Consider the following 27,924-nt stretch of genomic DNA (forward strand, 5'->3'; position numbering starts at 1 on the left):
CTTATAACTTGGCTTCTGAATATACTAGAGAGATCAGGTTTGTTTTAGTATACTCCAATCAACAGCCCCTACAACCACAAAAAGGAATGGAGTCATTAGCACTTATGGTTTGTAAATGGCACCCAGAATTATGTTGCACGAAGCACAATTTCACATCATTCTGGGTCCATTTGTGTGAAAACAAGGTCCAATCAGGCTGAAACGTTACAAGAAGGTAGAATCTATTGAGTTGTAAGTGATCTGAACGTTTCATGATGATCTCAAATTCCTATAGGGGGTCAAACCATGTCCCAAAGGTCACCGGGCCTGGTGTCACTTTAAAGAAGTAGTCCAGTTAAACCTTTGTGGGCTTATAACTTGGCTTCTGAATGTCCTATAGAGGCCAGGTTTGTTTTAGTGTACTCCAATCAACAGCCCCTACAACCACAAAAAGGAATGGAGTCATTAGCACTTATGGTTTGTAAAGGGCACCCAGAATTATGTTGCACGAAGCACAATTTCACATCATTCTGGGTCCATTTGTGTGAAAACAAGGTCCAATCAGGCTGAAACGTTACAGGAAGGTAGAATCTATTGAGTTGTAAGTGATCTGAACGTTTCATGATGATAGCACTTTCCTAAGGGGGTCAAACCATGTCCCAAAGGTCACCGGATCTGGTGTCAATTTAAAGAAGTAGTCCAGTTACACATTTGTGGGCTTATAACTTGGCTTCTGAATGTCCTAGAGAGATCAGGTTTGTTTTAGTGTACTCCAATCAACAGCCCCTACAACCACAAAAAGGAATGGAGTCATTAGCACTTATGGTTTGTAAATGGCACCCAGAATTATGTTGCACGAAGCACAATTTCACATCATTCTGGGTCCATTTGTGTGAAAACAAGGTCAAATCAGGCTGAAACATTACAGGAAGGTAGAATCTATTAAGTTGTAAGTGATCTGAACGTTTCATGATGATAGCACTTCCCTAAGGGGGTCAAACCATGTCCCAAAGGTCATCGGATCTGGTGTCTAAAGAAGTAGTCCAGTTACACATTTGTGGGCTTATAACTTGGCTTCTGAATGTCCTAGAGAGATCAGGTTTGTTTTAGTATACTCCAATCAACAGCCCCTACAACCACAAAAAGGAATGGAGTCATTAGCACTTATGGTTTTTAAATGGCACCCAGAATTATGTTGCATGAAGCACAATTTCACATCATTCTGGGTTCATTTGTGTGAAAACAAGGTCCAATCAGGCTGAAACGTTACAGGAAGGTAGAATGTATTGAGTTGTAAGTGATCTGAACGTTTCATGATGATAGCACTTTCCTAAGGGGGTCAAACCATGGCCCAAAGGTCACCGGATCTGGTGTCAATTTAAAGAAGTAGTCCAGTTACATATTTGTGGGCTTATAACTTGGCTTCTGAATGTCCTATAGAGATCAGGTTTGTTTTAATGTCCTCCAATCAAGAGCCCCTACAAACACAAAAAGGAATGGAGTGATTAGCACTTATGGTTTGTAAATGGCACCCAGAATTATGTTGCACGATGCACAATTTCACATCATTCTGGGTCCATTTGTGTGAAAACAAGGTCCAATCAGGCTGAAACGCTACAAGAAGGTAGAATCTATTGAGTTGTAAGTGATCTGAACGTTTCAAGATGATCGCACATTCCTATAGGGGGTAAAACCATTTCCCAAAGGTCACCGGGCCTGGTGTCACTTTAAAGAAGTAGTCCAGTTACACCTTTGTGGGCTTATAACTTGGCTTCTGAATGTCCTAGAGAGGTTAGGTTTGTTTTAGTGTACTCCAATCAAAGCCCCTACAACCACAAAAAGGAATGGAGCCATTAGCACTTATGGTTTGTAAATGGCACCCAGAATTATGTTGCACGAAGCACAATTTCAAATCATTCTGGGTTCATTTGTGTGAAAACAAGGTCCAATCAGGCTGAAACGTTACAGGAAGGTAGAATCTATTGAGTTGTAAGTGATCTGAACGTTTCATGATGATAGCACTTTCCTAAGGGGGTCAAACCATGTCCCAAAGGTCACCGGATCTGGTGTCAATTTAAAGAAGCAGTCCAGTTACACATTTGTGGGCTTATAACTTGGCTTCTGAATGTCCTAGAGAGATCAGGTTTGTTTTAATGTACTCCAATCAACAGCCCCTACAACCACAAAAAGGAATGGAGATATTAGCACTTATGGTTTGTAAATGGCAACCAGAATTATGTTGCACGAAGCACAATTTCACATCATTCTGGGTTCATTTGTGTGAAAACAAGGTCCAATCAGGCTGAAACGTTACAGGAAGGTAGAATCTACTGAGTTGTAAGTGATCTGAACGTTTCATGATGATAGCACTTTCCTAATGGGGTCAAACCATGTCCCAAAGGTCACCGGAACTGGTGTCAATTTAAAGAAGTAGTCCAGTTACACATTTGTGGGCTTATAACTTGGCTTCTGAATGTCCTAGAGAGATCAGCTTTGTTTTAGCGTACTCCAATTAACAACCCCCATTACCCCAAAAAGGAATGGAGTCATTAGCACTTATGGTTTGTAAATGGCACCCAGAATTATGTTGCATGAAGCACAATTTCACATCATTCTGGGTCCATTTGTGTGAAAACAAGGTCCAATCAGGCTGAAACGCTACAAGAAGGTAGAATCTATTGAGTTGTAAGTGATCTGAACGTTTCAAGATGATCGCACATTCCTATAGGGGGTAAAACCATGTTCCAAAGGTCACCGGATCTGGTGTCACTTTAAAGTAGTAGTCCAGTTACACCTTTGTGGGCTTATAACTTGGCTTCTGAATGTCCTAGAGAGGTTAGTTTGTTTTAGTGTACTCCAATCAACAGCCCCTACAACCACAAAAAGGAATGGAGTCATTAGCACTTATGGTTTGTAAGTGGCACCCAGAATTATGTTGCACGAAGCACAATTTCACATCATTCTGGGTCAATTTGTGTGAAAACAAGGTCCAATCCGGCTGAAACGCTACAAGAAGGTAGAATCTATTCAGTTGTAAGTGATCTGAACGTTTCAAGATGATCGCACATTCCTATAGGGGGTCAAACCATGTCCCAAAGGTCACCGGGCCAAGTGTCACTTTAAAGAAGTAGTCCAGTTACACCTGTGTGGGCTTATAACTTGGCTTCTGAATGTCCTAGAGAGGTTAGGTTTGTTTTAGTGTACTCCAATCAACAGCCCCTACAACCACAAAAAGGAATGGAGTCATTAGCACTTATGGTTTGTAAATGGCACCCAGAATTATTTTGCACGAAGCACAATTTCACATCATTCTGGGTCCATTTGTGTGAAAACAAGGTCCAATCAGGCTGAAACGTTACAGGAAGGTAGAATCTATTGAGTTGTAACTGATCTGAACGTTTCATGATGATAGCACTTTCCTAAGGGGGTCAAACCATGTCCCAAAGGTCACTGGATCTGGTGTCAATTTAAAGAAGTAGTCCAGTTACACATGTGTGGGCTTATAACTGGGCTTCTGAATGTCCTAGAGAGGTTAGGTTTGTTTTAGTGTACTCCAATCAACAGCCCCTACAACCGCAAAAAGGAATGGAGTCATTAGCACTTATGGTTTGTAAATGGCACCCAGAATTATTTTGCACGAAGCACAATTTCACATCATTCTGGGTTCATTTGTGTGAAAACAAGGTCCAATCAGGCTGAAACGTTACTGGAAGCTAGAATCTATTGAGTTGTAAGTGATCTGAACGTTTCATGATGATAGCGCTTTCCTAAGGCGGTCAAACCATGTCCCAAAGGTCACCGGATCTGGTGTCAATTTAAAGAAGTAGTCCAGTTACACATTTGTGGGCTTATAACTTGGCTTCTGAATATACTAGAGAGATCAGGTTTGTTTTAGTATACTCCAATCAACAGCCCCTACAACCACAAAAAGGAATGGAGTCATTAGCACTTATGGTTTGTAAATGGCACCCAGAATTATGTTGCACGAAGCACAATTTCACATCATTCTGGGTCCATTTGTGTGAAAACAAGGTCCAATCAGGCTGAAACGTTACAAGAAGGTAGAATCTATTGAGTTGTAAGTGATCTGAACGTTTCATGATGATCTCAAATTCCTATAGGGGGTCAAACCATGTCCCAAAGGTCACCGGGCCTGGTGTCACTTTAAAGAAGTAGTCCAGTTACACCTTTGTGGGCTTATAACTTGGCTTCTGAATGTCCTATAGAGGCCAGGTTTGTTTTAGTGTACTCCAATCAACAGCCCCTACAACCACAAAAAGGAATGGAGTCATTAGCACTTATGGTTTGTAAATGGCACCCAGAATTATGTTGCACGAAGCACAATTTCACATCATTCTGGGTCCATTTGTGTGAAAACAAGGTCCAATCAGGCTGAAACGTTACAGGAAGGTAGAATCTATTGAGTTGTAAGTGATCTGAACGTTTCATGATGATAGCACTTTCCTAAGGGGGTCAAACCATGTCCCAAAGGTCACCGGATCTGGTGTCAATTTAAAGAAGTAGTCCAGTTACACATTTGTGGGCTTATAACTTGGCTTCTGAATGTCCTAGAGAGATCAGGTTTGTTTTAGTGTACTCCAATCAACAGCCCCTACAACCACAAAAAGGAATGGAGTCATTAGCACTTATGGTTTGTAAATGGCACCCAGAATTATGTTGCACGAAGCACAATTTCACATCATTCTGGGTCCATTTGTGTGAAAACAAGGTCAAATCAGGCTGAAACATTACAGGAAGGTAGAATCTATTAAGTTGTAAGTGATCTGAACGTTTCATGATGATAGCACTTCCCTAAGGGGGTCAAACCATGTCCCAAAGGTCATCGGATCTGGTGTCTAAAGAAGTAGTCCAGTTACACATTTGTGGGCTTATAACTTGGCTTCTGAATGTCCTAGAGAGATCAGGTTTGTTTTAGTATACTCCAATCAACAGCCCCTACAACCACAAAAAGGAATGGAGTCATTAGCACTTATGGTTTTTAAATGGCACCCAGAATTATGTTGCATGAAGCACAATTTCACATCATTCTGGGTTCATTTGTGTGAAAACAAGGTCCAATCAGGCTGAAACGTTACAGGAAGGTAGAATCTATTGAGTTGTAAGTGATCTGAACGTTTCATGATGATAGCACTTTCCTAAGGGGGTCAAACCATGTCCCAAAGGTCACCGGATCTGGTGTCAATTTAAAGAAGTAGTCCAGTTACACATTTGTGGGCTTATAACTTGGCTTCTGAATGTCCTAGAGAGATCAGGTTTGTTTTAATGTACTCCAACCAACAGCCCCTACAACCACAAAAAGGAATGGAGTCATTAGCACTTATGGTTTGTAAATGGCACCCAGAATTATGTTGCACGAAGCACAATTTCACATCATTCTGGGTTCATTTGTGTGAAAACAAGGTCCAATCAGGCTGAAACGTTACAGGAAGGTAGAATCTACTGAGTTGTAAGTGATCTGAACGTTTCATGATGATAGCACTTTCCTAATGGGGTCAAACCATGTCCCAAAGGTCACCGGAACTGGTGTCAATTTAAAGAAGTAGTCCAGTTACACATTTGTGGGCTTATAACTTGGCTTCTGAATGTCCTAGAGAGATCAGCTTTGTTTTAGCGTACTCCAATTAACAACCCCCATTACCCCAAAAAGGAATGGAGTCATTAGCACTTATGGTTTGTAAATGGCACCCAGAATTATGTTGCATGAAGCACAATTTCACATCATTCTGGGTCCATTTGTGTGAAAACAAGGTCCAATCAGGCTGAAACGCTACAAGAAGGTAGAATCTATTGAGTTGTAAGTGATCTGAACGTTTCAAGATGATCGCACATTCCTATAGGGGGTAAAACCATGTTCCAAAGGTCACCGGGCCTGGTGTCACTTTAAAGTAGTTGTCCAGTTACACCTTTGTGGGCTTATAACTTGGCTTCTGAATGTCCTAGAGAGGTTAGTTTGTTTTAGTGTACTCCAATCAACAGCCCCTACAACCACAAAAAGGAATGGAGTCATTAGCACTTATGGTTTGTAAGTGGCACCCAGAATTATGTTGCACGAAGCACAAATTCACATCATTCTGGGTCAATTTGTGTGAAAACAAGGTCCAATCCGGCTGAAACGCTACAAGAAGGTAGAATCTATTCAGTTGTAAGTGATCTGAACGTTTCAAGATGATCGCACATTCCTATAGGGGGTCAAACGATGTCCCAAAGGTCACCGGGCCAAGTGTCACTTTAAAGAAGTAGTCCAGTTACACCTGTGTGGGCTTATAACTTGGCTTCTGAATGTCCTAGAGAGGTTAGGTTTGTTTTAGTGTACTCCAATCAACAGCCCCTACAACCACAAAAAGGAATGGAGTCATTAGCACTTATGGTTTGTAAATGGCACCCAGAATTATTTTGCACGAAGCACAATTTCACATCATTCTGGGTCCATTTGTGTGAAAACAAGGTCCAATCAGGCTGAAACGTTACAGGAAGGTAGAATCTACTGAGTTGTAAGTGATCTGAACGTTTCATGATGATAGCACTTTCCTAATGGGGTCAAACCATGTCCCAAAGGTCACCAGAACTGGTGTCAATTTAAAGAAGTAGTCCAGTTACACATTTGTGGGCTTATAACTTGGCTTCTGAATGTCCTAGAGAGATCAGCTTTGTTTTAGCGTACTCCAATTAACAACCCCCATTACCCCAAAAAGGAATGGAGTCATTAGCACTTATGGTTTGTAAATGGCACCCAGAATTATGTTGCATGAAGCACAATTTCACATCATTCTGGGTCCATTTGTGTGAAAACAAGGTCCAATCAGGCTGAAACGCTACAAGAAGGTAGAATCTATTGAGTTGTAAGTGATCTGAACGTTTCAAGATGATCGCACATTCCTATAGGGGGTAAAACCATGTTCCAAAGGTCACCGGGCCTGGTGTCACTTTAAAGTAGTAGTCCAGTTACACCTTTGTGGGCTTATAACTTGGCTTCTGAATGTCCTAGAGAGGTTAGTTTGTTTTAGTGTACTCCAATCAACAGCCCCTACAACCACAAAAAGGAATGGAGTCATTAGCACTTATGGTTTGTAAGTGGCACCCAGAATTATGTTGCACGAAGCACAATTTCACATAATTCTGGGTCAATTTGTGTGAAAACAAGGTCCAATCCGGCTGAAACGCTACAAGAAGGTAGAATCTATTCAGTTGTAAGTGATCTGAACGTTTCAAGATGATCGCACATTCCTATAGGGGGTCAAACCATGTCCCAAAGGTCACCGGGCCAAGTGTCACTTTAAAGAAGTAGTCCAGTTACACCTGTGTGGGCTTATAACTTGGCTTCTGAATGTCCTAGAGAGGTTAGGTTTGTTTTAGTGTACTCCAATCAACAGCCCCTACAACCACAAAAAGGAATGGAGTCATTAGCACTTATGGTTTGTAAATGGCACCCAGAATTATTTTGCACGAAGCACAATTTCACATCATTCTGGGTCCATTTGTGTGAAAACAAGGTCCAATCAGGCTGAAACGTTACAGGAAGGTAGAATCTACTGAGTTGTAACTGATCTGAACGTTTCATGATGATAGCACTTTCCTAAGGGGGTCAAACCATGTCCCAAAGGTCACTGGATCTGGTGTCAATTTAAAGAAGTAGTCCAGTTACACATGTGTGGGCTTATAACTGGGCTTCTGAATGTCCTAGAGAGGTTAGGTTTGTTTTAGTGTACTCCAATCAACAGCCCCTACAACCGCAAAAAGGAATGGAGTCATTAGCACGTATGGTTTGTAAATGGCACCCAGAATTATTTTGCACAAAGCACAATTTCACATCATTCTGGGTTCATTTGTGTGAAAACAAGGTCCAATCAGGCTGAAACGTTACTGGAAGCTAGAATCTATTGAGTTGTAAGTGATCTGAACGTTTCATGATGATAGCGCTTTCCTAAGGGGGTCAAACCATGTCCCAAAGGTCACCGGATCTGGTGTCAATTTAAAGAAGTAGTCCAGTTACACATTTGTGGGCTTATAACTTGGCTTCTGAATGTACTAGAGAGATCAGGTTTGTTTTAGTATACTCCAATCAACAGCCCCTACAACCACAAAAAGGAATGGAGTCATTAGCACTTATGGTTTGTAAATGGCACCCAGAATTATGTTGCACGAAGCACAATTTCACATCATTCTGGGTCCATTTGTGTGAAAAAAAGGTCCAATCAGGCTGAAACGTTACAAGAAGGTAGAATCTATTGAGTTGTAAGTGATCTGAACGTTTCATGATGATCTCAAATTCCTATAGGGGGTCAAACCATGTCCCAAAGGTCACCGGGCCTGGTGTCACTTTAAAGAAGTAGTCCAGTTACACCTTTGTGGGCTTATAACTTGGCTTCTGAATGTCCTATAGAGGTCAGGTTTGTTTTAGTGTACTCCAATCAACAGCCCCTACAACCACAAAAAGGAATGGAGTCATTAGCACTTATGGTTTGTAAATGGCACCCAGAATTATGTTGCACGAAGCACAATTTCACATCATTCTGGGTCCATTTGTGTGAAAACAAGGTCCAATCAGGCTGAAACGTTACAGGAAGGTAGAATCTATTGAGTTGTAAGTGATCTGAACGTTTCATGATGATAGCACTTTCCTAAGGGGGTCAAACCATGTCCCAAAGGTCACCGGATCTGGTGTCAATTTAAAGAAGTAGTCCAGTTAAACATTTGTGGGCTTATAACTTGGCTTCTGAATGTCCTAGAGAGATCAGGTTTGTTTTAGTGTACTCCAATCAACAGCCCCTACAACCACGAAAAGGAATGGAGTCATTAGCACTTATGGTTTGTAAATGGCACCCAGAATTATGTTGCACGAAGCACAATTTCACATCATTCTGGGTCCATTTGTGTGAAAACAAGGTCCAATCAGGCTGAAACATTACAGGAAGGTAGAATCTATTAAGTTGTAAGTGATCTGAACGTTTCATGATGATAGCACTTCCCTAAGGGGGTCAAACCATGTCCCAAAGGTCATCGGATCTGGTGTCTAAAGAAGTAGTCCAGTTACACATTTGTGGGCTTATAACTTGGCTTCTGAATGTCCTAGAGAGATCAGGTTTGTTTTAGTATACTCCAATCAACAGCCCCTACAACCACAAAAAGGAATGGAGTCATTAGCAGTTATGGTTTTTAAATGGCACCCAGAATTATGTTGCATGAAGCACAATTTCACATCATTCTGGGTTCATTTGTGTGAAAACAAGGTCCAATCAGGCTGAAACGTTACAGGAAGGTAGAATCTATTGAGTTGTAAGTGATCTGAACGTTTCATGTTGATAGCACTTTCCTAAGGGGGTCAAACCATGTCCCAAAGGTCACCGGATCTGGTGTCAATTTAAAGAAGTAGTCCAGTTACACATTTGTGGGCTTATAACTTGGCTTCTGAATTTCCTAGAGTGATCAGGTTTGCTTTAGTGTACTCCAATCAACAGCCCCTACAGCCACAAAAAGGAATGGAGACATTAGCACTTATGGTTTTTAAATGGCACCCAGAATTATGTTGCACGAAGCACAATTTCACATCATTCTGGGTTCATTTGTGTGAAAACAAGGTCCAATCAGGCTGAAACAATACAGGAAGGTAGAATCTATTGAGTTGTAAGTGATCTGAACGTTTCATGATGATCGCACTTTCCTAAGGGGGTCAAACCATGTCCCAAAGGTCACCGGATCTGGTGTCACTTTAAAGAAGTAGTCCAGTTACACATTTGTGGGCTTATAACTTGGCTTCTGAATGTCCTAGAGAGGTCAGGGTTGTTTTAGTGTACTCCAATCAACAGCCCCTACAACCACAAAAAGGAATGGAGTCATTAGCACTTATGGTTTTTAAATGGCACCCAGAATTATGTTGCACGAAGCACAATTTCACATCATTCTGGGTTCATTTGTGTGAAAACAACGTCTAATCAGGCTGAAACGTTACTGGAAGCTAGAATCTATTGAGTTGTAAGTGATCTGAACGTTTCATGATGATAGCACTTTCCTAAGGGGGTCAAACCATGTCCCAAAGGTCACCGGATCTGGTGTCAATTTAAAGAAGTAGTCCAGTTACACATTTGTGGGCTTATAACTTGGCTTCTGAATGTACTAGAGAGATCAGGTTTGTTTTAGTATACTCCAATCAACAGCCCCTACAACCACAAAAAGGAATGGAGTCATTAGCACTTATGGTTTGTAAATGGCACCCAGAATTATGTTGCACGAAGCACAATTTCACATCATTCTGGGTCCATTTGTGTGAAAACAAGGTCCAATCAGGCTGAAACGTTACAAGAAGGTAGAATCTATTGAGTTGTAAGTGATCTGAACGTTTCATGATGATCTCAAATTCTTATAGGTGGTCAAACCATGTCCCAAAGGTCACCGGGCCTGGTGTCACTTTAAAGAAGTAGTCCAGTTACACATTTGTGGGCTTATAACTTGGCTTCTGAATGTCCTATAGAGGTCAGGTTTTTTTTAGTGTACTCCAATCAACAGCCCCTACAACCACAAAAAGGAATGGAGTCATTAGCACTTATGGTTTGTAAATGGCACCCAGAATTATGTTGCACGAAGCACAATTTCACATCATTCTGGGTCCATTCGTGTGAAAACAAGGTCCAATCAGGCTGAAACGTTACTGGAAGCTAGAATCTATTGAGTTGTAAGTGATCTGAACGTTTCATGATGATAGCGCTTTCCTAAGGGGGTCAAACCATGTCCCAAAGGTCACCGGATCTGGTGTCAATTTAAAGAAGTAGTCCAGTTACACATTTGTGGGCTTATAACTTGGCTTCTGAATGTCCTAGAGAGATCAGGTTTGTTTTAATGTACTCCAACCAACAGCCCCTACAACCACAAAAAGGAATGGAGTCATTAGCACTTATGGTTTGTAAATGGCACCCAGAATTATGTTGCACGAAGCACAAATTCACATCATTCTGGGTCAATTTGTGTGAAAACAAGGTCCAATCCGGCTGAAACGCTACAAGAAGGTAGAATCTATTCAGTTGTAAGTGATCTGAACGTTTCAAGATGATCGCACATTCCTATAGGGGGTCAAACGATGTCCCAAAGGTCACCGGGCCAAGTGTCACTTTAAAGAAGTAGTCCAGTTACACCTGTGTGGGCTTATAACTTGGCTTCTGAATGTCCTAGAGAGGTTAGGTTTGTTTTAGTGTACTCCAATCAACAGCCCCTACAACCACAAAAAGGAATGGAGTCATTAGCACTTATGGTTTGTAAATGGCACCCAGAATTATTTTGCACGAAGCACAATTTCACATCATTCTGGGTCCATTTGTGTGAAAACAAGGTCCAATCAGGCTGAAACGTTACAGGAAGGTAGAATCTACTGAGTTGTAAGTGATCTGAACGTTTCATGATGATAGCACTTTCCTAATGGGGTCAAACCATGTCCCAAAGGTCACCAGAACTGGTGTCAATTTAAAGAAGTAGTCCAGTTACACATTTGTGGGCTTATAACTTGGCTTCTGAATGTCCTAGAGAGATCAGCTTTGTTTTAGCGTACTCCAATTAACAAACCGCATTACCCCAAAAAGGAATGGAGTCATTAGCACTTATGGTTTGTAAATGGCACCCAGAATTATGTTGCATGAAGCACAATTTCACATCATTCTGGGTCCATTTGTGTGAAAACAAGGTCCAATCATGCTGAAACGCTACAAGAAGGTAGAATCTATTGAGTTGTAAGTGATCTGAACGTTTCAAGATGATCGCACATTCCTATAGGGGGTAAAACCATGTTCCAAAGGTCACCGGGCCTGGTGTCACTTTAAAGTAGTAGTCCAGTTACACCTTTGTGGGCTTATAACTTGGCTTCTGAATGTCCTAGAGAGGTTAGTTTGTTTTAGTGTACTCCAATCAACAGCCCCTACAACCACAAAAAGGAATGGAGTCATTAGCACTTATGGTTTGTAAGTGGCACCCAGAATTATGTTGCACGAAGCACAATTTCACATCATTCTGGGTCAATTTGTGTGAAAACAAGGTCCAATCCGGCTGAAACGCTACAAGAAGGTAGAATCTATTCAGTTGTAAGTGATCTGAACGTTTCAAGATGATCGCACATTCCTATAGGGGGTCAAACCATGTCCCAAAGGTCACCGGGCCAAGTGTCACTTTAAAGAAGTAGTCCAGTTACACCTGTGTGGGCTTATAACTTGGCTTCTGAATGTCCTAGAGAGGTTAGGTTTGTTTTAGTGTACTCCAATCAACAGCCCCTACAACCACAAAAAGGAATGGAGTCATTAGCACTTATGGTTTGTAAATGGCACCCAGAATTATTTTGCACGAAGCACAATTTCACATCATTCTGGGTCCATTTGTGTGAAAACAAGGTCCAATCAGGCTGAAACGTTACAGGAAGGTAGAATCTACTGAGTTGTAACTGATCTGAACGTTTCATGATGATAGCACTTTCCTAAGGGGGTCAAACCATGTCCCAAAGGTCACTGGATCTGGTGTCAATTTAAAGAAGTAGTCCAGTTACACATGTGTGGGCTTATAACTGGGCTTCTGAATGTCCTAGAGAGGTTAGGTTTGTTTTAGTGTACTCCAATCAACAGCCCCTACAACCGCAAAAAGGAATGGAGTCATTAGCACGTATGGTTTGTAAATGGCACCCAGAATTATTTTGCACAAAGCACAATTTCACATCATTCTGGGTTCATTTGTGTGAAAACAAGGTCCAATCAGGCTGAAACGTTACTGGAAGCTAGAATCTATTGAGTTGTAAGTGATCTGAACGTTTCATGATGATAGCGCTTTCCTAAGGGGGTCAAACCATGTCCCAAAGGTCACCGGATCTGGTGTCAATTTAAAGAAGTAGTCCAGTTACACATTTGTGGGCTTATAACTTGGCTTCTGAATGTACTAGAGAGATCAGGTTTGTTTTAGTATACTCCAATCAACAGCCCCTACAACCACAAAAAGGAATGGAGTCATTAGCACTTATGGTTTGTAAATGGCACCCAGAATTATGTTGCACGAAGCACAATTTCACATCATTCTGGGTCCATTTGTGTGAAAAAAAGGTCCAATCAGGCTGAAACGTTACAAGAAGGTAGAATCTATTGAGTTGTAAGTGATCTGAACGTTTCATGATGATCTCAAATTCCTATAGGGGGTCAAACCATGTCCCAAAGGTCACCGGGCCTGGTGTCACTTTAAAGAAGTAGTCCAGTTACACCTTTGTGGGCTTATAACTTGGCTTCTGAATGTCCTATAGAGGTCAGGTTTGTTTTAGTGTACTCCAATCAACAGCCCCTACAACCACAAAAAGGAATGGAGTCATTAGCACTTATGGTTTGTAAATGGCACCCAGAATTATGTTGCACGAAGCACAATTTCACATCATTCTGGGTCCATTTGTGTGAAAACAAGGTCCAATCAGGCTGAAACGTTACAGGAAGGTAGAATCTATTGAGTTGTAAGTGATCTGAACGTTTCATGATGATAGCACTTTCCTAAGGGGGTCAAACCATGTCCCAAAGGTCACCGGATCTGGTGTCAATTTAAAGAAGTAGTCCAGTTAAACATTTGTGGGCTTATAACTTGGCTTCTGAATGTCCTAGAGAAATCAGGTTTGTTTTAGTGTACTCCAATCAACAGCCCCTACAACCACGAAAAGGAATGGAGTCATTAGCACTTATGGTTTGTAAATGGCACCCAGAATTATGTTGCACGAAGCACAATTTCACATCATTCTGGGTCCATTTGTGTGAAAACAAGGTCCAATCAGGCTGAAACATTACAGGAAGGTAGAATCTATTAAGTTGTAAGTGATCTGAACGTTTCATGATGATAGCACTTCCCTAAGGGGGTCAAACCATGTCCCAAAGGTCATCGGATCTGGTGTCTAAAGAAGTAGTCCAGTTACACATTTGTGGGCTTATAACTTGGCTTCTGAATGTCCTAGAGAGATCAGGTTTGTTTTAGTATACTCCAATCAACAGCCCCTACAACCACAAAAAGGAATGGAGTCATTAGCAGTTATGGTTTTTAAATGGCACCCAGAATTATGTTGCATGAAGCACAATTTCACATCATTCTGGGTTCATTTGTGTGAAAACAAGGTCCAATCAGGCTGAAACGTTACAGGAAGGTAGAATCTATTGAGTTGTAAGTGATCTGAAAGTTTCATGTTGATAGCACTTTCCTAAGGGGGTCAAACCATGTCCCAAAGGTCACCGGATCTGGTGTCAATTTAAAGAAGTAGTCCAGTTACACATTTGTGGGCTTATAACTTGGCTTCTGAATTTCCTAGAGTGATCAGGTTTGCTTTAGTGTACTCCAATCAACAGCCCCTACAGCCACAAAAAGGAATGGAGACATTAGCACTTATGGTTTTTAAATGGCACCCAGAATTATGTTGCACGAAGCACAATTTCACATCATTCTGGGTTCATTTGTGTGAAAACAAGGTCCAATCAGGCTGAAACAATACAGGAAGGTAGAATCTATTGAGTTGTAAGTGATCTGAACGTTTCATGATGATCGCACTTTCCTAAGGGGGTCAAACCATGTCCCAAAGGTCACCGGATCTGGTGTCACTTTAAAGAAGTAGTCCAGTTACACATTTGTGGGCTTATAACTTGGCTTCTGAATGTCCTAGAGAGGTCAGGGTTGTTTTAGTGTACTCCAATCAACAGCCCCTACAACCACAAAAAGGAATGGAGTCATTAGCACTTATGGTTTTTAAATGGCACCCAGAATTATGTTGCACGAAGCACAATTTCACATCATTCTGGGTTCATTTGTGTGAAAACAACGTCTAATCAGGCTGAAACGTTACTGGAAGCTAGAATCTATTGAGTTGTAAGTGATCTGAACGTTTCATGATGATAGCACTTTCCTAAGGGGGTCAAACCATGTCCCAAAGGTCACCGGATCTGGTGTCAATTTAAAGAAGTAGTCCAGTTACACATTTGTGGGCTTATAACTTGGCTTCTGAATGTACTAGAGAGATCAGGTTTGTTTTAGTATACTCCAATCAACAGCCCCTACAACCACAAAAAGGAATGGAGTCATTAGCACTTATGGTTTGTAAATGGCACCCAGAATTATGTTGCACGAAGCACAATTTCACATCATTCTGGGTCCATTTGTGTGAAAACAAGGTCCAATCAGGCTGAAACGTTACAAGAAGGTAGAATCTATTGAGTTGTAAGTGATCTGAACGTTTCATGATGATCTCAAATTCTTATAGGTGGTCAAACCATGTCCCAAAGGTCACCGGGCCTGGTGTCACTTTAAAGAAGTAGTCCAGTTACACATTTGTGGGCTTATAACTTGGCTTCTGAATGTCCTATAGAGGTCAGGTTTTTTTTAGTGTACTCCAATCAACAGCCCCTACAACCACAAAAAGGAATGGAGTCATTAGCACTTATGGTTTGTAAATGGCACCCAGAATTATGTTGCACGAAGCACAATTTCACATCATTCTGGGTCCATTCGTGTGAAAACAAGGTCCAATCAGGCTGAAACGTTACTGGAAGCTAGAATCTATTGAGTTGTAAGTGATCTGAACGTTTCATGATGATAGCGCTTTCCTAAGGGGGTCAAACCATGTCCCAAAGGTCACCGGATCTGGTGTCAATTTAAAGAAGTAGTCCAGTTACACATTTGTGGGCTTATAACTTGGCTTCTGAATGTACTAGAGAGATCAGGTTTGTTTTAGTATACTCCAATCAACAGCCCCTACAACCACAAAAAGGAATGGAGTCATTAGCACTTATGGTTTGTAAATGGCACCCAGAATTATGTTGCACGAAGCACAATTTCACATCATTCTGGGTCCATTTGTGTGAAAACAAGGTCCAATCAGGCTGAAACGTTACAAGAAGGTAGAATCTATTGAGTTGTAAGTGATCTGAACGGTTCATGATGATCTCAAATTCCTATAGGGGGTCAAACCATGTCCCAAAGGTCACCGGGCCTGGTGTCACTTTAAAGAAGTAGTCCAGTTACACCTTTGTGGGCTTATAACTTGGCTTCTGAATGTCCTATAGAGGTCAGGTTTGTTTTAGTGTACTCCAATCAACAGCCCCTACAACCACAAAAAGGAATGGAGTCATTAGCACTTATGGTTTGTAAATGGCACCCAGAATTATGTTGCACGAAGCACAATTTCACATCATTCTGGGTCCATTTGTGTGAAAACAAGGTCCAATCAGGCTGAAACGTTACAGGAAGGTAGAATCTATTGAGTTGTAAGTGATCTGAACGTTTCATGATGATAGCACTTTCCTAAGGGGGTAAAACCATGTCCCAAAGGTCACCGGATCTGGTGTCAATTTAAAGAAGTAGTCCAGTTACACATTTGTGGGCTTATAACTTGGCTTCTGAATGTCCTAGAGAGATCAGGTTTGTTTTAGTGTACTCCAATCAACAGCCCCTACAACCACAAAAAGGAATGGAGTCATTAGCACTTATGGTTTGTAAATGGCACCCAGAATTATGTTGCACGAAGCACAATTTCACATCATTCTGGGTCCATTTGTGTGAAAACAAGGTCCAATCAGGCTGAAACATTACAGGAAGGTAGAATCTATTAAGTTGTAAGTGATCTGAACGTTTCATGATGATAGCACTTCCCTAAGGGGGTCAAACCATGTCCCAAAGGTCATCGGATCTGGTGTCTAAAGAAGTAGTCCAGTTACACATTTGTGGGCTTATAACTTGGCTTCTGAATGTCCTAGAGAGATCAGGTTTGTTTTAGTATACTCCAATCAACAGCCCCTACAACCACAAAAAGGAATGGAGTCATTAGCACTTATGGTTTTTAAATGGCACCCAGAATTATGTTGCATGAAGCACAATTTCACATCATTCTGGGTTCATTTGTGTGAAAACAAGGTCCAATCAGGCTGAAACGTTACAGGAAGGTAGAATCTATTGAGTTGTAAGTGATCTGAACGTTTCATGATGATAGCACTTTCCTAAGGGGGTCAAACCATGTCCCAAAGGTCACCGGATCTGGTGTCAATTTAAAGAAGTAGTCCAGTTACACATTTGTGGGCTTATAACTTGGCTTCTGAATGTCCTAGAGTGATCAGGTTTGCTTTAGTGTACTCCAATCAACAGCCCCTACAGCCACAAAAAGGAATGGAGACATTAGCACTTATGGTTTTTAAATGGCACCCAGAATTATGTTGCACGAAGCACAATTTCACATCATTCTGGGTTCATTTGTGTGAAAACAAGGTCCAATCAGGCTGAAACGTTACAGGAAGGTAGAATCTACTGAGTTGTAAGTGATCTGAACGTTTCATGATGATAGCACTTTCCTAATGGGGTCAAACCATGTCCCAAAGGTCACCGGAACTGGTGTCAATTTAAAGAAGTAGTCCAGTTACACATTTGTGGGCTTATAACTTGGCTTCTGAATGTCCTAGAGAGATCAGCTTTGTTTTAGCGTACTCCAATTAACAACCCCCATTACCCCAAAAAGGAATGGAGTCATTAGCACTTATGGTTTGTAAATGGCACCCAGAATTATGTTGCATGAAGCACAATTTCACATCATTCTGGGTCCATTTGTGTGAAAACAAGGTCCAATCAGGCTGAAACGCTACAAGAAGGTAGAATCTATTGAGTTGTAAGTGATCTGAACGTTTCAAGATGATCGCACATTCCTATAGGGGGTAAAACCATGTTCCAAAGGTCACCGGATCTGGTGTCACTTTAAAGTAGTAGTCCAGTTACACCTTTGTGGGCTTATAACTTGGCTTCTGAATGTCCTAGAGAGGTTAGTTTGTTTTAGTGTACTCCAATCAACAGCCCCTACAACCACAAAAAGGAATGGAGTCATTAGCACTTATGGTTTGTAAGTGGCACCCAGAATTATGTTGCACGAAGCACAATTTCACATCATTCTGGGTCAATTTGTGTGAAAACAAGGTCCAATCCGGCTGAAACGCTACAAGAAGGTAGAATCTATTCAGTTGTAAGTGATCTGAACGTTTCAAGATGATCGCACATTCCTATAGGGGGTCAAACCATGTCCCAAAGGTCACCGGGCCAAGTGTCACTTTAAAGAAGTAGTCCAGTTACACCTGTGTGGGCTTATAACTTGGCTTCTGAATGTCCTAGAGAGGTTAGGTTTGTTTTAGTGTACTCCAATCAACAGCCCCTACAACCACAAAAAGGAATGGAGTCATTAGCACTTATGGTTTGTAAATGGCACCCAGAATTATTTTGCACGAAGCACAATTTCACATCATTCTGGGTCCATTTGTGTGAAAACAAGGTCCAATCAGGCTGAAACGTTACAGGAAGGTAGAATCTATTGAGTTGTAACTGATCTGAACGTTTCATGATGATAGCACTTTCCTAAGGGGGTCAAACCATGTCCCAAAGGTCACTGGATCTGGTGTCAATTTAAAGAAGTAGTCCAGTTACACATGTGTGGGCTTATAACTGGGCTTCTGAATGTCCTAGAGAGGTTAGGTTTGTTTTAGTGTACTCCAATCAACAGCCCCTACAACCGCAAAAAGGAATGGAGTCATTAGCACTTATGGTTTGTAAATGGCACCCAGAATTATTTTGCACGAAGCACAATTTCACATCATTCTGGGTTCATTTGTGTGAAAACAAGGTCCAATCAGGCTGAAACGTTACTGGAAGCTAGAATCTATTGAGTTGTAAGTGATCTGAACGTTTCATGATGATAGCGCTTTCCTAAGGCGGTCAAACCATGTCCCAAAGGTCACCGGATCTGGTGTCAATTTAAAGAAGTAGTCCAGTTACACATTTGTGGGCTTATAACTTGGCTTCTGAATATACTAGAGAGATCAGGTTTGTTTTAGTATACTCCAATCAACAGCCCCTACAACCACAAAAAGGAATGGAGTCATTAGCACTTATGGTTTGTAAATGGCACCCAGAATTATGTTGCACGAAGCACAATTTCACATCATTCTGGGTCCATTTGTGTGAAAACAAGGTCCAATCAGGCTGAAACGTTACAAGAAGGTAGAATCTATTGAGTTGTAAGTGATCTGAACGTTTCATGATGATCTCAAATTCCTATAGGGGGTCAAAACATGTCCCAAAGGTCACCGGGCCTGGTGTCACTTTAAAGAAGTAGTCCAGTTACACCTTTGTGGGCTTATAACTTGGCTTCTGAATGTCCTATAGAGGCCAGGTTTGTTTTAGTGTACTCCAATCAACAGCCCCTACAACCACAAAAAGGAATGGAGTCATTAGCACTTATGGTTTGTAAATGGCACCCAGAATTATGTTGCACGAAGCACAATTTCACATCATTCTGGGTCCATTTGTGTGAAAACAAGGTCCAATCAGGCTGAAACGTTACAGGAAGGTAGAATCTATTGAGTTGTAAGTGATCTGAACGTTTCATGATGATAGCACTTTCCTAAGGGGGTCAAACCATGTCCCAAAGGTCACCGGATCTGGTGTCAATTTAAAGAAGTAGTCCAGTTACACATTTGTGGGCTTATAACTTGGCTTCTGAATGTCCTAGAGAGATCAGGTTTGTTTTAGTGTACTCCAATCAACAGCCCCTACAACCACAAAAAGGAATGGAGTCATTAGCACTTATGGTTTGTAAATGGCACCCAGAATTATGTTGCACGAAGCACAATTTCACATCATTCTGGGTCCATTTGTGTGAAAACAAGGTCAAATCAGGCTGAAACATTACAGGAAGGTAGAATCTATTAAGTTGTAAGTGATCTGAACGTTTCATGATGATAGCACTTCCCTAAGGGGGTCAAACCATGTCCCAAAGGTCACCGGATCTGGTGTCAATTTAAAGAAGTAGTCCAGTTACACATTTGTGGGCTTATAACTTGGCTTCTGAATGTCCTAGAGTGATCAGGTTTGCTTTAGTGTACTCCAATCAACAGCCCCTACAGCCACAAAAAGGAATGGAGACATTAGCACTTATGGTTTTTAAATGGCACCCAGAATTATGTTGCACGAAGCACAATTTCACATCATTCTGGGTTCATTTGTGTGAAAACAAGGTCCAATCAGGCTGAAACGTTACAGGAAGGTAGAATCTACTGAGTTGTAAGTGATCTGAACGTTTCATGATGATAGCACTTTCCTAAGGGGGTCAAACCATGTCCCAAAGGTCACCGGGCCTGGTGTCACTTTAAAGAAGTAGTCCAGTTACACATTTGTGGGCTTATAACTTGGCTTTTGAATATCCTAGAGAGGTCAAGTTTGTTTTAGAGTACTCCAATTAACAGCCCCAATTACCCCAAAAAGGAATGGAGTCATTAGCACTTATGGTTTGTAAACGGCACCCAGAATTATGTTGCACAAAGCACAATTTCACATCATTCTGGGTCCATGTATGTGAAAACAAGGTCCAATCAGGCTGAAACGTCACAGAAAAGTAGAATCTATTGAGTTGTAAGTGATCTGAAGGTTTCATGATGATAGCACTTTCCTAAGGGGGTCAAACCATGTCCCAAAGGTCACCGGATCTGGTGTAAATTTAAAGAAGTAGTCCAGTTACACATTTGTGGGCTTATAACTTGGCTTCTGAATGTCCTAGAGAGATCAGGTTTGTTTTAGTGTACTCCAATCAACAGCCCCTACAACCACAAAAAGGAATGGAGTCATTAGCACTTATGGTTTGTAAATGGCACCCAGAATTATGTTGCACGAAGCACAATTTCACATCACTCTGGGTCCATTTGTGTGAAAACAAGGTCCAATCAGGCTGAAACATTACAAGAAGGTAGAATCTATTGAGTTGTAAGTGATCTGAACGTTTCATGATGATCGCACATTCCTATAGGGGTCAAACCATGTCCCAAAGGTCACCGGGCCTGGTGTCACTTTAAAGAAGTAGTCCAGTTACACTTTTGTGGGCTTATAACGTTTCTTCTGAATGTCCTAGAGAGGTCAGGTTTGATTTAGAGTACTCCAATTAACAGCCCCTACAACCCCAAAAAGGAATGGAGTCTTTAGCACTTATGGTTTTTAAATGGCACCCAGAATTATGTTGCACAAAGCACAATTTCACATCATTCTGGGTCCATTTATGTGAAAACAAGGTCCAATCAGGCTGAAACGTCACAGAAAAGTAGAATCTATTGAGTTTTAAGTGATCTGAACGTTTCATGATGATAGCACTTTCCTACGGGGGTCAAACCATGTCCCAAAGGTCACCGGATCTGGTGTAAATTTAAAGAAGTAGTCCAGTTACACATTTGTGGGCTTATAACTTGGCTTCTGAATGTCCTAGAGAGATCAGGTTTGTTTTAGTGTACTCCAATCAACAGCCCCTACAACCACAAAAAGGAATGGAGTCATTAGCACTTATGGTTTTTAAATGGCACCCAGAATTATGTTGCACGAAGCACAATTTCACATCATTCTGGGTTCATTTGTGTGAAAACAAGATCCAATCAGGCTGAAACGTTACAGGAAGGTAGAATCTATTGAGTAGTAAGTGATCTGAACGTTTCATGATGATAGCACTTTCCTAAGGGGGTCAAACCATGTCCCAAAGGTCACCGGATCTGGTGTCAATTTAAAGAAGTAGTCCAGTTACACATTTGTGGGCTTATAACTTGGCTTCTGAATGTCCTAGAGAGATCAGGTTTGTTTTAATGTACTCCAACCAACAGCCCCTACAACCACAAAAAGGAAAGGAGTCATTAGCACTTATGGTTTGTAAATGGCACCCAGAATTATGTTGCACGAAGCACAATTTCACATCATTCTGGGTCCATTTGTGTGAAAACAAGGTCCAATCAGGCTGAAACGTTACAAGAAGGTAGAATCTATTGAGTTGTAAGTGATCTGAACGTTTCTTGATGATCGCACATTCCTATAGGGGGTCAAACCATGTCCCAAAGGTCACCGGGCCTGGTGTCACTTTAAAGAAGTAGTCCAGTTACACTTTTGTGGGCTTATAACGTTTCTTCTGAATGTCCTAGAGAGGTCAGGTTTGATTTAGAGTACTCCAATCAACAGCCCCAATTACCCCAAAAAGGAATGGAGTCATTAGCACTTATGGTTTTTAAACGGCACCCAGAATTATGTTGCACAAAGCACAATTTCACATCATTCTGGGTCCATTTATGTGAAAACAAGGTCCAATGAGGCTGAAACGTCACAGAAAAGTAGAATCTATTGAGTTGTAAGTGATCTGAACGTTTCATGATGATAGCACTTTCCTAAGGGGGTCAAACCATGTCCCAAAGGTCACCGGGCCTGGTGTCACTTTAAAGAAGTAGTCCAGTTACACATTTGTGGGCTTATAACTTGGCTTTTGAATATCCTAGAGAGGTCAAGTTTGTTTTAGAGTACTCCAATTAACAGCCCCAATTACCCCAAAAAGGAATGGAGTCATTAGCACTTATGGTTTGTAAACGGCACCCAGAATTATGTTGCACAAAGCACAATTTCACATCATTCTGGGTCCATGTATGTGAAAACAAGGTCCAATCAGGCTGAAACGTCACAGAAAAGTAGAATCTATTGAGTTGTAAGTGATCTGAAGGTTTCATGATGATAGCACTTTCCTACGGGGGTCAAACCATGTCCCAAAGGTCACCGGATCTGGTGTAAATTTAAAGAAGTAGTCCAGTTACACATTTGTGGGCTTATAACTTGGCTTCTGAATGTCCTAGAGAGATCAGGTTTGTTTTAATGTACTCCAATCAACAGCCCCTACAACCACAAAAAGGAATGGAGTCATAAGCACTTATGGTTTGTAAATGGCACCCAGAATTATGTTGCACGAAGCACAATTTCACATCATTCTGGGTCCATTTGTGTGAAAACAAGGTCCAATCAATCTGAAACGTTACAGGAAGGTAGAATCTGTTGAGTTGTAAGTGATCTGAACGTTTCATGATGATAGCACTTTCCTAAGGGGGTCAAACCATGTCCCAAAGGTCACCAGATCTGGTGTCAATTTAAAGAAGTAGTCCAGTTACACCTTTGTGGGCTTATAACGTGGCTTCTGAATGTCCTAGAGAGATCAGGTTTGTTTTATTATACTCCAATCAACAGCCCCTACAACCACAAAAAGGAATGGAGTCATTAGCACTTATGGTTTGTAAATGGCACCCAGAATTATGTTGCACGAAGCACAATTTCACATCATTCTGGGTCCATTTGTGTGAAAACAAGGTCCAATCAGGCTGAAACGCTACAAGAAGGTAGAATCTATTGAGTTGTAAGTGATCTGAACGTTTCAAGATGATTGCACATTCCTATAGGGGGTAAAACCATGTCCCAAAGGTCACCGGGCCTGGTGTCACTTTAAAGATGTAGTCCAGTTACACCTTTGTGGGCTTATAACTTGGCTTCTGAATGTCCTAGAGAGGTTAGGTTTGTTTTAGTGTACTCCAATCAAAAGCCCTTACAACCACAAAAAGGAATGGAGTCATTAGCACTTATTGTTTGTAAATGGCACCCAGAATTATGTTGCACGAAGCACTATTTCACATCATTCTGGGTCCATTTGTGTGAAAACAAGGTCCAATCAGGCTGAAATGTTACAGGAAGGTAGAATCTATTGAGTTGTAAGTGATCTGAACGTTTCATGATGATAGCACTTTCCTAAGGGGGTCAAACCATGTCCCAAAGGCCACCGGATCTGGTGTCAATTTAAAGAAGTAGTCCAGTTACACATTTGTGGGCTTATAACGTGGCTTCTGAATGTCTTAGAGAGATCAGGTTTGTTTTATTATACTCCAATCAACAGCCCCTATAACCACAAAAAGGAATGGAGTCATTAGCACTTATGGTTTGTAAATAGCACCCAGAATTATGTTGCACGAAGCACAATTTCACATCATTCTGGGTTCATTTGTGTGAAAACAAGGTCCAATCAGGCTGAAACGTTACAGGAAGGTAGAATCTATTGAGTTGTAAGTGATCTGAACGTTTCATGATGATAGCACTTTCCTAAGGGGGTCAAACCATGTCCCAAAGGTCACCGGATCTGGTGTCAATTTAAAGAAGTAGTCCAGTTACACATTTGTGGGCTTATAACTTGGCTTCTGAATGTCCTAGAGAGATCAGGTTTGTTTTAGTGTACTCCAATCAACAGCCCCTACAACCACAAAAAGGAATGGAGTCATTAGCACTTATGGTTTGTAAATGGCACCCAGAATTATGTTGCACGAAGCACTATTTCACATCATTCTGGGTCCATTTGTGTGAAAACAAGGTCCAATCAGGCTGAAATGTTACAGGAAGGAAGAATCTATTGAGTTGTAAGTGATCTGAACGTTTCATGATGATAGCACTTTCCTAAGGGGGTCAAACCATGTCCCAAAGGCCACCGGATCTGGTGTCATTTTAAAGAAGTTGTCCAGTTACACATTTGTGGGCTTATAACTTGGCTTCTGAATGTCCTGGAGCGATCAGGTTTGTTTTAGTGTACTCCAATCAACAGCCCCTACAACCACAAAAAGGAATGGAGTCATTAGCACTTATGGTTTGTAAATGGCACCCAGAATTATGTTGCATGAAGCACAATTTCACATCATTCTGGGTTCATTTGTGTGAAAACAAGGTCCAATCAGGCTGAAACGTTACAGGAATGTAGAATCTATTGAGTTGTAAGTGAGCTGAACGTTTCATGATGATAGCACTTTCCTAAGGGGGTCAAACCATGTCCCAAAGGTCACCGGATCTGGTGTCAATTTAAAGGAGTAGTCCAGTTACACATTTGTGGGCTTATAACTTGGCTTCTGAATGTCCTAGAGAGATCAGGTTTGTTTTAATGTACTCCAACCAACAGCCCCTACAACCACAAAAAGGAATGGAGTCATTAGCACTTATGGTTTGTAAATGGCACCCAGAATTATGTTGCACGAAGCACAATTTCACATCATTCTGGGTCCATTTGTGTGAAAACAAGGTCCAATCAGGCTGAAACGTTACAAGAAGGTAGAATCTATTGAGTTGTAAGTGATCTGAACGTTTCATGATGATCGCACATTCCTATAGGGGGTCAAACCATGTCCCAAAGGTCACCAGGCCTGGTGTCACTTTAAAGAAGTAGTCCAGTTACACTTTTGTGGGCTTATAACGTTTCTTCTGAATGTCCTAGAGAGGTCAGGTTTGATTTAGAGTACTCCAATTAACAGCCCCTACAACCCCAAAAAGGAATGGAGTCTTTAGCACTTATGGTTTTTAAACGGCACCCAGAATTATGTTGCACAAAGCACAATTTCACATCATTCTGGGTCCATTTATGTGAAAACAAGGTCCAATCAGGCTGAAACGTCACAGAAAAGTAGAATCTATTGAGTTTTAAGTGATCTGAACGTTTCATGATGATAGCACTTTCCTACGGGGGTCAAACCATGTCCCAAAGGTCACCGGATCTGGTGTAAATTTAAAGAAGTAGTCCAGTTACACATTCGTGGGCTTATAACTTGGCTTCTGAATGTCCTAGAGAGATCAGGTTTGTTTTGGTGTACTCCAATCAACAGCCCCTACAACCACAAAAAGGAATGGAGTCATTAGCACTTATGGTTTTTAAATGGCACCCAGAATTATGTTGCACGATGCACAATTTCACATCATTCTGGGTTCATTTGTGTGAAAACAAGATCCAATCAGGCTGAAACGTTACAGGAAGGTAGAATCTATTGAGTAGTAAGTGATCTGAACGTTTCATGATGATAGCACTTTCCTAAGGGGGTCAAACCATGTCCCAAAGGTCACCGGATCTGGTGTCAATTTAAAGAAGTAGTCCAGTTACACATTTGTGGGCTTATAACTTGGCTTCTGAATGTCCTAGAGAGATCAGGTTTGTTTTAATGTACTCCAATCAACAGCCCCTACAACCACAAAAAGGAATGGAGTCATTAGCACTTATGGTTTGTAAATGGCACTCAGAATTATGTTGCACGAAGCACAATTTCACATCATTCTGGGTCCATTTGTGTGAAAACAAGGTCCAATCAATCTGAAACGTTACAGGAAGGTAGAATCTGTTGAGTTGTAAGTGATCTGAACGTTTCATGATGATAGCACTTTCCTAAGGGGGTCAAACCATGTCCCAAAGGTCACCGGATCTGGTGTCAATTTAAAGAAGTAGTCCAGTTACACATTTGTGGGCTTATAACTTGGCTTCTGAATGTCCTAGAGAGATCAGGTTTGTTTTAATGTACTCCAATCAACAGCCCCTACAACCACAAAAAGGAATGGAGTCATAAGCACTTATGGTTTGTAAATGGCACCCAGAATTATGTTGCACGAAGCACAATTTCACATCATTCTGGGTCCATTTGTGTGAAAACAAGGTCCAATCAATCTGAAACGTTACAGGAAGGTAGAATCTGTTGAGTTGGAAGTGATCTGAACGTTTCATGATGATAGCACTTTCCTAAGGGGGTCAAACCATGTCCCAAAGGTCACCAGATCTGGTGTCAATTTAAAGAAGTAGTCCAGTTACACCTTTGTGGGATTATAACGTGGCTTCTGAATGTCCTAGAGAGATCAGGTTTGTTTTATTATACTCCAATCAACAGCCCCTACAACCACAAAAAGGAATGGAGTCATTAGCACTTATGGTTTGTAAATGGCACCCAGAATTATGTTGCACGAAGCACAATTTCACATCATTCTGGGTCCATTTGTGTGAAAACAAGGTCCAATCAGGCTGAAACGCTACAAGAAGTTAGAATCTATTGAGTTGTAAGTGATCTGAACGTTTCAAGATGATTGCACATTCCTATAGGGGGTAAAACCATGTCCCAAAGGTCACCGGGCCTGGTGTCACTTTAAAGATGTAGTCCAGTTACACCTTTGTGGGCTTATAACTTGGCTTCTGAATGTCCTAGAGAGGTTAGGTTTGTTTTAGTGTACTCCAATCCAAAGCCCTTACAACCACAAAAAGGAATGGAGTCATTAGCACTTATGGTTTGTAAATGGCACCCAGAATTATGTTGCACGAAGCACAATTTCACATCATTCTGGGTTCATTTGTGTGAAAACAAGGTCCAATCAGGCTGAAACGTTACAGGAAGGTAGAATCTATTGAGATGTAAGTGATCTGAACATTTCATGATGATAGCACTTTCCTAAGGGGGTCAAACCATGTCCCAAAGGTCACCGGATCTGGTGTCAATTTAAAGAAGTAGTCCAGTTACACATTTGTGGGCTTATAACTTGGCTTCTGAATGTCCTAGAGAGATCAGGTTTGTTTTAGTGTACTCCAATCAACAGCCCCTACAACCACTAAAAGGAATGGAGTCATTAGCACTTATGGTTTGTAAATGGCACCCAGAATTATGTTGCACGAAGCACTATTTCACATCATTCTGGGTCCATTTGTGTGAAAACAAGGTCCAATCAGGCTGAAATGTTACAGGAAGGTAGAATCTATTGAGTTGTAAGTGATCTGAACGTTTCATGATGATAGCACTTTCCTAAGGGGGTCAAACCATGTCCCAAAGGCCACCGGATCTGGTGTCAATTTAAAGAAGTAGTCCAGTTACACATTTGTGGGCTTATAACGTGGCTTCTGAATGTCTTAGAGAGATCAGGTTTGTTTTATTATACTCCAATCAACAGCCCCTATAACCACAAAAAGGAATGGAGTCATTAGCACTTATGGTTTGTAAATAGCACCCAGAATTATGTTGCACGAAGCACAATTTCACATCATTCTGGGTTCATTTGTGTGAAAACAAGGTCCAATCAGGCTGAAACGTTACAGGAAGGTAGAATCTATTGAGTTGTAAGTGATCTGAACGTTTCATGATGATAGCACTTTCCTAAGGGGGTCAAACCATGTCCCAAAGGTCACCGGATCTGGTGTCAATTTAAAGAAGTAGTCCAGTTACACATTTGTGGGCTTATAACTTGGCTTCTGAATGTCCTAGAGAGATCAGGTTTGTTTTAGTGTACTCCAATCAACAGCCCCTACAACCACAAAAAGGA

The sequence above is a fragment of the Nothobranchius furzeri genome, chromosome 4 (genome assembly GCF_043380555.1).
Source record: "Nothobranchius furzeri strain GRZ-AD chromosome 4, NfurGRZ-RIMD1, whole genome shotgun sequence".
NCBI classification, from domain to species: Eukaryota; Metazoa; Chordata; class Actinopteri; order Cyprinodontiformes; family Nothobranchiidae; genus Nothobranchius; species Nothobranchius furzeri.